This window comes from Dermacentor silvarum, chromosome 6 (assembly GCF_013339745.2).
Source record: "Dermacentor silvarum isolate Dsil-2018 chromosome 6, BIME_Dsil_1.4, whole genome shotgun sequence".
Classification (NCBI taxonomy): Eukaryota; Metazoa; Arthropoda; class Arachnida; order Ixodida; family Ixodidae; genus Dermacentor; species Dermacentor silvarum.
Window position 1 is genome coordinate 8678560 of NC_051159.1, and position 13176 is coordinate 8691735.

Genomic DNA, 13176 nt, shown 5'->3' on the forward strand with positions numbered 1-13176 from the left:
AGTTTTCTAGCGCAAAGACGCAGCGAACAAGCTATTGCTATGGGAGTAGGTATAGCCTGGTCACACGTGCATTTTCACGCGTATAGCCGTCCTTGACTTGTGAAATGCCCTTCGCCCCGACGAGGACGACGCCATCTATGCTTAACGGAAATTAACAATTAATGTCTTCTCCGATCGCACGGGTCGTCTCAATGATGCGTTTTCGAAGACTGGTCCATTCAGTGGCGCGATGAGAGACCGTTGCTCCAAACGCCCACTGTAACTGTCGTCCTTACTGTATGTACTGAGCTTACTTTACTTTTTACATAATGTCTTCACAAGCACACACACACGTGAAGGGGGGGGGGGGGGGGGCGGTACCATGTTTTTTATATACATGTATAGCGTTTGCTTAAACTACCGATATTTATTATCCATCACGTGACGTAGGGGAAAGCCGAAGCTTGCCCCCCCCCTCCCCCCCCCCCCCCCAGAAAAAAATTTCTGGCTACGCCCATGGTACAGGCTGACTTGAATTTTGTAATTACCGCATGCTCTTTAAATTGAAAATGAAAGCGAGCCGGTTGCAATAAGTACATATGTAGTTTAATACTTTACGATAGATACACTTAACATGAATTGCCTTGCATTCTGTATTACCGAATAAAGCGCCTTTATTATCACCAATGCTCTGGGCATGTTATATATAGCCTTTGTCGAAGACGCATGCGTACAAATGTGTGTACGCCTACATATTTGTGCTTCACTTACACCCTTCTTGAGCATAAAGAAACACCCTTGGTGCCAATCGGAGGGTGCAAAAGATGTACCCACCCTATCTATTTATAGGGTGTAGTATTGTAAAATAATGACAGAAGGGTGTGAAAGGGTGTAAGCAAGGGTGTTATAATCAAAATACACCTTTTTACACCCTTTTGGGTGTAAAAACTTTTACTGTGGACCACATATATTGAAGAAATTCTGAAGCTTTGCGGAATTGTGAACGCAAACATGTCGGACGAGGACAAGGTCGGACACCTACTCAAAGGAATTGCCGAAGATGTGTACAATTTTTTGATCTCTAAGGAAGACCTCACCATCCCGTCCGACTTAAGGCGTCACTGTCGTACGTTCAAGTCTTTGAAAACACGCCGCATTCATCCAAAGTTTGGTCGGCTGGACAGCTTGACCAGCATAGCAAGTGTGGATGTATCTGCCTCTAACGACCTGGCTGCTTTGGTACGGCAAGTTATAAGAGATGAACTAGCTCATTTTCAAGGCCCAGATGCCAACCGCGTGCGCCACCAATGCTCCGTTGATGAGCGCTACTTGGAGGCGCCGGCGGCCTGGCCGCGACCTGCCTGCGGTGACCGCCCATGCCCAGAGCACCATGATCCATCCACAAGCAACGAGTTTTGAACGTCGACATGACCGACAGCCTCGACGTGGGTCGTCTCCCGTCTACAATGGGCCTTGGAGGTTTGTACCCAACGTCAACGAAAATCGCAGCCCACCTGTGTGCTACAGCTGCGGGGCCCAGGGACACATCGCGATGTTTTGCCGCCGTCGCCCACAGCGTGCTCCGCGAGATCGCGCCTATCCGCCTCGCATGCAGGAAGCTACATCCTGGCAACCGTTTGTCCTTTTCCGCCAGCCACATCGAGACTACACGTACATGCCAAGGAATGACTCCCCCGTGTCCGACCGCAGCCTGACTCCACCGCCGACTCGGACACGTCGATCGCCATCTCCCCATCGCCGCTCGCCTACGCCGCCCCAGCTGGGAAACTAGCTGGTGCGACCAATGGAGGTGAGGTCGCGGGACGGTCACTTTTTCAAGTGCCTCCGTCTGTCGTCATGGTAAAGAACAAACTGTGTGTTTGTGTCGATGGTGTTAATACTGTGGCTTTAGTAGATACTGGTGCTTCTTTGTCTGTGATGTGTCGTGCGTTCAAGAATCGCCTCGGACCGAAAGTGCTGTTTGCTTGGGATGGAAGTACCGCGTTTCGCGGAATTGGCGGTGAACTGTTATATCTTGTGGGGGTATGTTAGGTCGTGATAACCGTTGGTGGAAAGGCATTTCGAACCGAATTTATTGTACTAGCACGCGCCACGCATGACATAATTCTTGGTATTGACTTTTTACGGTAGTGGGGAGCAACATTAGATTGCAGGGCTGGTGAAATTTCACTCAGCAGCGATACCAGACCACCCGCGCTAGACGACATTCCATCCGATCGTCAAGAAGTATTTTCCGTGTCCACTGATGTACTTTTGCCTGCACAGACGGCAATGTTCATTCCTGTGACCTCGTCGCGCGTCCGTACTGGTTCCTGCTGTGGAATAATTGAAGGTGAATACGTCAACACTCTAAAGAAGAATGTACTTGTCCCTCGGTCACTGATCGAAGTCATAGAAGGTTGTGCTCACGTTTGGACGGTGAATGTGTCCTCCGAGTCAGTTGTTTTGCCTGCCGGACTGAAGGTAGCACGCTTTGAAGAAGATAGTGTTGCGAGCATACGTGCGGTTGCTATTTCTATGGACGCGAGCCCGCCACTCAGTGACCACTCTTGAAAATTTAGGAGCATGATTAATAAATCGCTCCCCTCTTCCAACCAACAAGCGCTCCAAGAGCTCTTTGCCCGCTATGCGTCAGTGTTTGACTTTGCTCAACAGCGTCTGCAGTCACCACCGCACTCCCGCGTGCACCACCGCATCAATACTGCAACAGCGGCGCCAATACGACAGAAACCGTACCGCGTCTCTCCTGCCGAGCGCAAAGTGATCGCCGAGCAAGTGACAGACATGCTACAGAAAGGCGTCATCCAGGAGTTCAAAAGTCCCTGGGCAGCTCCAGTCATATTGGCCAAGAAGAAAGACGATTCGTGGCGATTCTGCGTCGACTACAGACGCCTGAACGCAGTAAAGAAGAGGGATGTGTACCCTCTGCCACGTATAGATGACGCCATTGACTGTTTACAATCTGCCTCGTACTTCTCCTCTGTCGATCTGCACTCAGGTTACTGGCAAATACCGATACACCCGCCAGACAAGGAGAAGACTGCCTTCGTAACGCCGGACGGACTCTTCGAGTTTAACGTAATGCCTTTCGGTTTGTGTAATACTCCGGCGACATTCGAGCTATTCATGGACACCATCCTGCGGGGACTTCGATGGGAAATCTGCATGTGTTACCTGGACGACGTTGTCATTTACGGCAAGACATTTCACGAGCACAACCAACGACTCGAAGTTGTGTATTGACTGCATACAGCGGTCTGGACTGATACTAAACTCCAAAAAGTGCCACTTTGGCGAAAGTCAAACGCTTGTTTTGGGTTTCCTCGTCGAAAAAGGAAGCATCCGCCCAGACACCCCAGAAGCTTGCGGCCGTTCGTGGCTTCAACCAGCCGAAGACGGTGAAAGACCTCCGCAGCTTCCTGGGACCATGTTCAAACTTTCGCCGTTTCATTAAGGACTTTGCACGCCTAGCTCATCCGCTCACGTCACTCCTTCACAAGGACTCACCGTTTAAATGGACTACTGAATGTGAGTCTGCATTCCGTCAACTAAAATTTCTGCTTACCTCAGCTCCAATTTTGCGCCACTTTGACCCAGAGGCCCCAACTGAGCTTCACACCGATGCTAGTGGTCTCGGTGTTGGAGCTGTACTCGTACAGATACATAGCAGACGCCAACAAGTCATCGCCTACGCAAGCCATACTCTTACCAAGGCAGAGCAGAATTACACCGTAACAGAACTGGAATGCCTGCGGTAGTCTTCGCTACCTACAGTTTCGACCATACTTGTTCGGCCGCCACTTCACGATAGTGACAGACCACCATTCTCTTTGCTGGTTGGTCGGACTACGCGATCCATCTAGCCCATTAGCTCGGTGGTCATTACGGTTTAAAGAATACGACTTTTCTATCACTGACAAGAGAAAGAGTGGTCGCTGTCACACCGATGCTGACTGTTTATCTCGCCTTCCGTCAGCAAGCACGCGAGATACGGACGATGACTTAGATGAATACCTCCTTGCCATCTCCGCCGAGTTCCCTGGTGCCACCGCCTTCAAGCGTGAGCAACAGCATGACCCTTCTATTCGAGCTATTCTTGACGTCGCTCGGTCACCTGCACGCAGCTCACCTTTCATTATTTCTGAAGATTGATTGCATAAGAAGAATTACACTACTGAAGGCACTTCACTTCTGCTCGTGGTTCCCCAGACGTTGAGGCCTATGATACTTCACACCATGCACGAGGACATCACGTATGGCCACCTTGGCTTTGCTCGGACACTTCATCGATTGCGACAGAGTTTCTATTCGCCCAAGCTCTGGAAGACGGTAAAGCAATACGTTTCCAGCTGTGCCATTTGCCAACGCCATAAGCAGCCAACGATGCCTCCTGCGGGTGCCTTTCAGCCAGTTAAACCACCGACCGTGCCATTTGAAAAAGTTGGTGCCGACTTGCGAGCTCCCTTCCCCTTGTCTACTTCCGGTCATCGCTTGATTATTGTGTGTGTGGACTATTTGACCCCGTACACTGGGACGGCGGCGCTCGCTTCGGCTACAGCAGCAGACGTTTCATCGTTCCTGCTGCACTCCGTCATGCTCCGCCATGGTGCTCCACGCGTTGTGATTAGTGATTGTGGACGGCAGTTTACGGCAGACGTTGTTGAAGAACTGCTACGTCTTTGTGGATCTGATTACCGGCATTCGACCCCTTACCATCCGCAAACAAACGGACTCACTGAGCGCACAGATCGTACGCTGACCAACATGCTTAGCATGTATGCCTCCACCGATCACAAAAACTGGGATTCAATCTTGCCATTTGTTACGTACGCTTACAATACTGCCAAGCACGAAGTCACCGGCTATGCGCCTTTCTTTCTTCTCTATGTGCTCGCAACCCCCAAAGCTTTATCGACACCAACCTTCCCTGGTCCCCACATGAAGACTACTCATTAGGCCAGACTTTATGCCGTGCTGAACAAGCGCGTCCACTGGCCCGCCTCAGGATTCTCTCCTCTCAAGATCGTGCCAAGACTCGTTATGACGCTCGACATATGCTTGTCACATATGCTCCTGGGGACTTTGTTTGGTTTTGGACAACGGTGCGGAAAAAGGGGCTTTGCACGAAGTTTCTGTCTCGATACACTGGCCCATACGTCTTATTGAAACGACTAAGTGACGTCACCTACGTCATCGCGAGAGTGAGTTCGCACAACCGGCGGTCACGTAACACGCAAGTCGTACACGTCGCTCGACTCAAACTGCACCACCATCGGGCTATGTAACTCGCTCGGAGAACTTCGTCTGCCCCCGGAGAAATTGTCACGCTGCTGTGTAACTCGCTCGGTGAGCTTCGTATGCCCCCAGAGAAATTGTCACGCTGCACGGCGCAGCCGAAGGAGAGGAAGTAGAAGCGTGCACGAGGAGCTGGCCGCTGCCTGTTGGGCTTGGATGACCGTCCTGTCCCTTGTGCTAAGCTAACCATCCATAATTCTTGTAAATAAATCTATCCCATCCGTTACAATATTATTAAAGGAAACTGAAAAATATTGTAACGTGGCAAAGAGGAGATAGAAGAGGAGGAGAACGAAGAACTCAGCAGGAGCTACATTTCGGTGGCGACATCGTGGCGACCTCTCATCCATCCTGGTCTTCACGTGTGAATAAACATCGATCATCCGTAACAATATTATTGCAGCTGTTCCAAGGAAACAGTATCGCTGAAAATCGGATTGTGCTTCTCCAAGGTTGCACACATCTTCTGTCATTCTTTTCTTGCCAATATTGCAACTAAGGTATCCTGATTGCACTTCGTTGCTTATAATCTCTACAATACTATTACCTAAACTAGCAATGCATTTATGCTGTAGACTCAAACACCCACTACAATTATTTCAAAATTGTAGCAAATGTTCATTTTTATGTACGCTCTACTGCTGCTACTGGGCGGAATCCGGTAGCTCTGTAGGACACTAATTGCCTTTTGTCCCTACATCTTCTTGAAATTTTATATAGATGCAAAAAGTAAGTTCAACTTCGAATAATTTTGAGCTGCCATGGTTTACCATGTGTGATGGATAAATAAGTCTATTATTTATTTATTTGGCACATACTGCCGGCCTGAGTGTCAGGCCTTGGGCAGGAGTGGGTATGAAACAATACAAGAATAAGCGAAACAATAGAAGGATACAAAAATTCCGTATCAACGGCATCCTAACGTTGCCCGTGACAGCACTCGGCACAGCGCATAACAAAGTGAGTATTCGATATAGCAGCTCATTTATAAAAAAAAAAGGAACGAACGCACATGAATGAATACACATGACAAATACGCTTGATAAATAGAAGGCAAGCACTTATCGCAAACGATCAAGCGCGCACATGAAAGACGAAATAGTGGGGCTTTCGACCACCTTAGCGAGCAAGTCCTTCCAGTTACGGATTGTACGCGGGAAGAACGAGTTTTTGTCATGATACAGTAAATAGAAAAGCTTTATTCTATCCCGATACCACCTTGTCTCCAAGCACTCCAAATTGGCTGTCTGTAAAAGGGCTGTAGAGGATGTTTTTCAACTATAAGAGTTATAAATAAATCTGACCGATTTCCTCTGTACTTTCTCGAGTTTTTGGATATTAGTTTTTGTATGGAAGTCCCAAATTACTGCGGCGTATTCGAGGATCGGTCTTACATAAGTTTTATAGGCCAAGAGTTTAATTTCTGTCATTGATTTACCTAAAGATCTGAGTAAATGTTCTAAGCGTTTCCTAACTCTCTTAATTATGTAGGTCACGTGATCATTTCAACGAAGATCATGAGTAATTAGTACTCCTAGGTACTTATAACTCGATACTTCAGTGGTACCATTGAGGACGTAAGTGAACTTAGAGATCGAACCATACGTGTTACTTGCATTGTCACTGTTTTCCTAATGTTAATACTCATTTGCCACGTGGAAAACCATGTCTGTATGCAATTTAACGCGTTGTTAAATAGTTCCTGATCTGCCCGAGTGCGGATTTCTTTATAAATAATGCAGTCATCAGCGAAAAGCCGTGTTACAACAGGAAGATACCTAATCAAATCATTTATAAAAATCAAGAGCAATAAAGGCACTAGTACAGAGCCCTGAGGGATTCCAGATTGGACAGGGGCAGATTTAGAAGTGTGGCCAACGGTGACTGCCTGGGACCTGTAGGATAAGTAGGCTGCAAACCATGTGAGTAACAAATCGTTCTTAAGTATTGTTCTTAATTGTGAGAGCAGTTTAGAATGAGACACGCGGCCAAAAGTTTCCTCGAAGTCTGAAAATATATCAATTAACTGGACTTGTCGATTGCCAACGTAAGGTCATGAATATTTTCGAGTTGCCGAGTAATGGTAGACATAACCGGCGAAAGCCATGCTGACGGTTGTCAATTATGTCATTCTCTTCAAGGAATGTCGACAGGTGTTTGTATATGATATGCTCAAGTGTTTTAGCACAAATACAAAGCAAGGAAATAGGCCTATACGATGACAAAAGTGACTTATCGTCCCCCTTTGGAATAGGAGTAATGATGGCTTGTTCTAATCTATGGAAACAAGCCAAACAATGAGGTGGGAACGTGGTGAGGTTGCTCACCTTAGGCTACAACGTTCGTTTATTTGGCCAGCGTTCTGTCTATTCCCAAGTTTTTCAAAGGTTGCTGATGGACGCGTCACCAGAAGCGACGTCCGTCACATCTCAGCGCACGTCGGCAGCATGCCCACGTAATTGAAGTCGTTCTTCTTGAGCTCAAATGTGTGCATTGCCGCCGGATTACGACTTAAAGGAATTTCCCGGTCGCCTTTGCTGACAAGGATTGTACTGAATATTACGGGAAACACTGGAAACCCGAGGAAACAGTTATTACCGTGAGCAGCATGACATTCTCCGGAAGATTTTCTTCTCCAATTAATTCTGTTGTGTTATAATTTACCAGTATTTCATACACGAGTAAAAATTTAATACAACAGTGTATGTTGCACCTTGCGTTCCCAATGCGCAAATGTATTCAAGCCAGTATGTGATGACTTATGTATTCTAAAATGTTTTCTTTCTGATTTAGTTTTCTTTCCATGAATTTACTGTAGAACATCAGCAAGTTGTCTAATTTCATATCTTTGCGTGTGCTGAAGAGTGTAAGCGTTGCTGCTACAATTGATAAAACATGGGCCGAGGCTTCCAAACAAGAACGAACTACAATTTGACTCTACCACCATCGCCACTTGATGGCGCGTACCGAATGAATTATCTCAGGTAGCTTGTGCAGATTGTTTTGTAACCTTATTGTGAGGGGATCGCACAACGATGTGGGGAGGCACATGCGTCTGAGATAGAGATTGCGTTGTCACATGTGCATGTAGAACTGGCATGATACTGCGGGTTCCAGCAGTGTACAGAGGTGCTTTGCAAAATTTTGTCATAACTCTAATTTTACATGTACTGTTTTTGTCATCTATTTCGATAATATCTGTTATATCGTCATGCACTGCGCGTGCCTATGAATCTAGGCACCTGATGCAATCACTTTCTACCCTCGTTCTCTATTTTGTCCCTTCCCCTCTTTCTTGCTGTGTGCTATATATTGCACGCGATACCCGCAATAAACGCTCTTTGCTCGGTTGCTCTGCTTGGGATTACGTGGTCACTTCAATATCAATTTATTTATTTATTTCCACTACTGCTAACCCCAATGATACGGGTTGTTGCAGAGTGGTGGTACAAACAACATGAGAAATGCCTGAGAAATATGAATACACACACACGCATATAAATAAATAAATAAATAAATAAATAAATATATATATATATATATATGTATATATATATATATATGTGTGTGTGTGTGTGTGTGTGTGTGTGTGTGTGTGTGTGTGTGTGTGTGTCAGATACCACCCTCGGCAAGAAAAAAGAACAGCAACAGAAATGACAAGGGAAACAAAAGTAGAACTGGCACACATAAAAAAAGAAAAAGAAACAAAGCACCCCACAGCTCCCAAATACCCCGAAATTTCTTTAATTCTGTTTGTTCGTTTAGCTCAGCGTTAACATCATTTCTCTCAATTAGTGTTCAAGGAAGAAACTAATACCTAAAGGTATTATTTCGGTATTTATAGGGAGCTAATGTAAATGGATGTCGGCGCCGAGTAGCATATCCAGAAGAAAATTTAACATAGTTCATTGCCTGGCTATTCAGGGGTCCCCTGAACGACCCACTAGATTCCTTTCTGACAGACGCTTAATATTAGCTTACACCATTAGTTGTAAAATTGGTGTTCGTCCATAACTATTAAAAATGAACCGTTATGCCTTATTTTGTACTCTTATCTAATTTGTTTACATTGACTTTTGTAAAGTGTTCCCAAGAAATTCAAATTCAAATTTCAAATTCAAATTCAACTTTATTTACCAGACAATAAGCTGGAAGGTCCGCTGGGCTAAAAGCCGTGAAAACGGCTTGACAGGGCCCAGGTGACCGTTACATGGCAGCAGCTGTACAAGGTGCGCAGGTTGAGATGGTGGATACAACGTTTGCATAATCGGGCATTGGTAATACACGACATTTAAATGGAAGTTTATTATGGCTTGAAGCGTCACGATGAGAAGGTGGCAACAAATAAAGTTTAATCTTTGCCTTAATAAATATGCGAGTAATATGCTGATTTTGTTTGAGATCATCACAGAAGTTTAGACCAAGGCATTTGATATCTCTAACACGAGGTAGTACGTTGCCATTCACTGAGTAAGAAAAAGTGACAGGTTGTTTCTTATTAGTTATGGACATATTACACAATTCTGGTAATTAGAAGACACCTGCCAAGTCCCACACCAATGCATCAATTTCTCTACTTCGGATTGGAGCTTTTGCTGATCCTTAACAGAACTTATCTCTGAATACACAACGCAGTAGTCAGAATACAACCGGATAGGAACCACCATATTGTCAGCAATGTCAATAATGTAATAACAACGGGCCAAGCACTGAACCCCGTGGCATTCCCGAGACCACCTGTGCCATTTTTGAGGATGTATTGTTAAAAAGGGCATACTGCTGTCGTGGAGTAAGGTAACAGTCGATCCTGTTACAGAGTTGTGTATTTTTTAACGTAAGACGTAGCTTCAAAAGAAGTTTGGAATGACAGATCTCATCGAAGGCTTTGGCGAAGTCTAAGAAAATCGGATCTATTTGTGTTCGGTTATTAATAGCCAGAGCGAAGTCATGAGATATTTCAAGGAGCTGAGTTGTGGTAGAAAACGCTCTTCTAAAGCCATGTTGAGACGGGGAAACATTCTAGAAACATTTTAATATGTTTATGAATAATGTGTTCCAGCAGTTTGCAGCAAGTACACGTCAGAGCTATTGGACAGTAATTCTCGATAATCTGCTTGTTGCCTTGTTTCAATAGACTTTTAATTTTAGAAAGAGTGCAGTTATCAGGTAAAGTACAAGAGGAAAGGGGAAATAAGTGTTATCAGAATTAGCAACTTATTTTTCTTGGCCCTCTGATTAGGCTGCCACGTTAGATCTTTCACTAGGTGGGCGTTTATTCAGCATGCATCATTAGTTCAATACTGTTTTTTTTTGTTTGTAGTGGCTTCTATCGATAGTTAATGTAGATGTTCAGAATTACCTTAGGCTATAGATGTACTGATGAATTTGCAACCTCTGCAAATCAATTTTCACTTTCTGGCGCAGCCAGCATGTTAACACTTCTGATACAGGGGGCAGTGTGCTCGGTTCATCATATTTATTTATTTATTTTATTTATTTGTACCTCAAATACCCCTTTCGGGGTTTTACATGAGGGGTGGGCATATCTAGTAGGTTACATTTTCGATGAATGCCTTGAACGATGAATGATTGGATTGGTGCACCGCTTCGGCAGGTAGTCGATTCCAGTCCTTCGCTGTCTGTACGAAGAAAGAGTTAAGATGAGCGGCGGTGCGAGCTGGGGGGGGGGGGGGGGGGATAAACAGCCTTTGAATGGCTATGACGGGATGAAGTTCGATGCGCAGGTATGATGTCGGTCTGGTGAGGCAACGAGTGATAAAACTTGTAAAAGAGACATAGCCTTGCTGTTTTGCGGTGGTGCTCGAGGGTTGGAAGGTTCAGAGATGACTTAAGTTTAGTGACGCTAGTCTGGTAAGAGTAGTCGGAGTGAATGAACCTTGCTGCGCGATTCTGTATAGATTCTAGTGCTGTCGCCAGGTTAGATTGGTATGGGTCCCACACTGAGCATGCGTATTCCAGTTTGGGTCGAACAAATGTTAAATATGCTAGTAGTTTTACTGAAGGGAGAACGATACGAAGATTACGGCGCAGGTAACATAGAACACGATTGGCATCATTGCTAATGTTGCAAATGTGTGAAGACCAACCGAGGTTACTGGATAGGTTAACACCTAGGTACTTATAAGAAGTGACGGCACATATTTCAACACCAGCGATAGCGTATTTAGCTGAAATAAATGATTGGCGACGGTGGAAAGTAAGTAGCGACGTTCAATAAATCATAAGATACTTTCAATTTTTTATGATGTATCATCCAAGGCGACTCGTTAATGGTGTGAGGCATTACCCTAAGCCAATTAGGATGAGATGAAAATGTGCCAACAAAAGTTGTTGACCCAGCCCCAGAAGCATTGCTTTGTAATACTTTATCACCTTTATGGTACCTGCTTACCCTTTACTATGTCAAGTTTAAGTACGAAAAAAGAGCACAGCCACACAGTGCAGAATGGCAAACTGCTTTTGGTTTTACAATATAAAACACGATATAACCTTTTAATCAAGATAGTACATCATTTACTTGCGGAACGGATAACTGTTTTAAACTGATCATATTTTGCAGGGAGGTTCTCAGACTTGTTTGACAAGTTGTTAAGTACCTTTTTAGCCGCGAAACAACTTGAAGACACTTCTCTGACTCTGCTCTGCATTTTGATAACTATATGCCAGGATATATACTACTAATCTTAAACATCATCGCATACATACCTTAAAAGCCCAGTACTTTAAGAGAAAGGGGTGTTTAATTTAATTTTTATTATGGGCCCAATTTATTGATTGGAGCATATTCCTAATCGAAGTTCCAATTTGCACATTTTCACTTCCTCCCTCGCTGTTCTTCCTCTTCTGTGCAGATTTTGCTTGCCGGTGTCTTCAAGAACGTTCACGAGTGATCTGCGACAGCAAGCGTTTGTGGGCAGCCAGGGCGCTGCCTCCTCCGAAGGCTGGCCTGCTCTGGCTGCGGCAGTAATCATCTGCTATTTGCTGCTATTTGTTGCTCTTGTTAATCACACGTTGTGCATCTTTTCTAATTTATTAGGTGAGAAAGTTTCACTATTTCACATGGTAGACAGTAGATGTCTCGCAGTATTTTAGCTTGCAGTCATGTTTTATGCACTGCGTTGCACTGCATTAAAAGCTCATCGTACAGTGCGTGTAAAAAATAACAGCATATTGTGGTTTAGCTTCAAGTTTCGGTAACATGCAATATGCAAGGAATTCGCTAATGGGTGGTATGCGGAAGAACTGGCTATTGTTTCAGCGTGGTGCTAGGCAAACATATGGCAATACTTTACAAAGGGCGCCCACAATGTAAGTTACGATTTAAATTTAAAGGAGGCACGGACATTAGAAAGAAATATTTATATTGCGGGATAGAGTGGTGCGCAGAGTGTTTTTCGAGATGTGAACCATCCTTCAGTTTTTTAAAGAATTCCTTGTAGCACAGCATTCTATTTTTTATATTTGCGTCCAGCTGCCTGTAACTGAAACCAGGATGTCATTTGTTCCTGAACCGCAGCATCACTGAAAAAAAGGTTCCCCTGTTAGAAACTATTTCAGTTCGCAGGAGACCTAGTAGGGCAAGGTTTTGACAACAATTATGTGTTTAGTGCGTAGCTGACACCCTTGTTTCACACAATGGGGACACATTGGCATGATATTAGCATACAATACATATCTTGTTTAATTTACAAAATAATTGTTACAAGCGGCATTCAAGTGTCTGGTCTAAGCAAAATGCGCACTAGTCGACCAGCCAGGCTGTGCTACTCTATTTATTTATTTACAAGTACCTTACAGGCCTCGCAGAGGCATTGTGTAAGGGGGGGGGGGGGGCGATTCAAAGTAAGAACAAAGTAAGAA